The sequence below is a fragment of the Cornus florida genome, unplaced genomic scaffold (genome assembly GCF_030987335.1).
Source record: "Cornus florida cultivar Cherokee Brave unplaced genomic scaffold, ASM3098733v1 CherokeeBrave_3.0.0_Hap2_Chr07, whole genome shotgun sequence".
Classification (NCBI taxonomy): Eukaryota; Viridiplantae; Streptophyta; class Magnoliopsida; order Cornales; family Cornaceae; genus Cornus; species Cornus florida.
In genome coordinates, this window is record NW_026775577.1 from 76,607,615 (window position 1) to 76,609,136 (window position 1,522).

General features: G+C 39.7%; 1 pseudogene; it reads left to right on the forward strand.

Moving 5' to 3' along the window:
• Positions 1 to 204: 204 nt before the first annotated feature.
• Positions 205 to 303, forward strand: LOC132267939 (small nucleolar RNA R71; annotated as a pseudogene).
• The last annotated feature ends 1,219 nt before the right edge of the window (positions 304 to 1,522 follow it).

A 1,522-nucleotide genomic window follows, 5' to 3' on the forward strand; every position in this document is an offset into this window, starting at 1 on the left:
CCAACACTCTCCCTTCCACTTAAATTCCTACTATTCTTAGAAGATAAAGTTCGATGCAAAGAATTTTCACTCATGCTTTCATAAAGACGTCATACGTCATCCTCATGCCTATCAATGTAAGAGCCACCCATGGAAGCATCAACTATGCCCTTGGAATTATCCGATAAGCTCTTAAAAAAATATTGAACTAATTGCCATTTGGGCATGTCATGATGTGGACACTTCATAAGCAATTCATTGAATCTTTCCCATGCCTTATGGAATGTTTCCCCATCCCCGTGTAAAAACTCTCGAATTGAGGTTCTCATAGCATTGGTCTTAGAAACCGGATAATACTTCTTCAAGAACTCTTGTTGCATTTCTGCCCAAGAAGTTATTGAAAAAGGTCTAAGATTGTTAAACCAATATTTTGTCTTGTCTTTAAAGGTGAATGGAAAAAGTTTAAGCCTTAAGACCTCTTCCAGTATGTCCGTGTATCTCACGGTGGAACATACTTCAAGAAACTCATCCAAATGCTTGTAAGGTTCTTCACTTGGAAGTCCATGATAGTTAGGAAGCATTTGAATGGTTTGTGGTTTGATCTCATAGTGGTGTGCTCTAAATGGTGGCAATTGAATGCATGTGGGTGCATTGTATTCATTAGGCACATAGTGATCTCTTAAATTATTGGGAGGATTAGCAATTGGAGGTGCAACATGGGCACCTTGATTGCCTTGAATGATGGGAGGTGGTGGAGCATAGATTGGCCTTGGCATTCCCAATTTGCCTTGTTGTTGTGGTGGATGAACGAATGGCCTCGGCATGCCTAATGGTACTTGCATGTTATCATGATGCACATTGGGGTGGAGGATGCCTTGTTGGTCTATGTGACCAAGGTCCTCCACATGGTCCTCATTATGTCCTTCCATTGATGAAATGGATTGACTAGAACTTCCTCTTCCCCTAGGGTTTCGAACAACGGATTCAAGATGAAAATTTAAAGGGACATAGTGGGTCTCAATGTTCTACGACCATGCATGCACAATGCAACACAACAAGCAATAATGACAAACATTTCACCTTCACAACAAATCAACAAACTTCCTCCACATACAATGCTCCCATACTCCCATGCTATCAACAATATGCAAGAAAAGTAAATTGCCTCCACGTGGGCTCACGATTTATCTAAGAATTAAAATACAAGCCTCGACGCGGACCGACGATTTAACTAGAGATTGAGTTAAGAAAGAGCTCACAAAGGATCCTTTAGCACTTCAATTCAATTTTCAATTTTTAGCCTTGCAAATTTTTAGATTTTTTCCTTTTTCCTTTGCTTTGTTTAGCTCATTGCTTGGAATACTCCTTTGCTCAACTTCTTGCTCAATGCACCTAGTCAAACAAGAACCAACACAATAAGTAACCAAAATAAAAACAAAGTAAAGACATGATCAAAAGAGTACTAATTCCTAATTGATTCCACAAATACGACGTTGTCAATCAATCCCCGGCAACAGCGCTAAAAACTTGGTGGTTTGTCGCA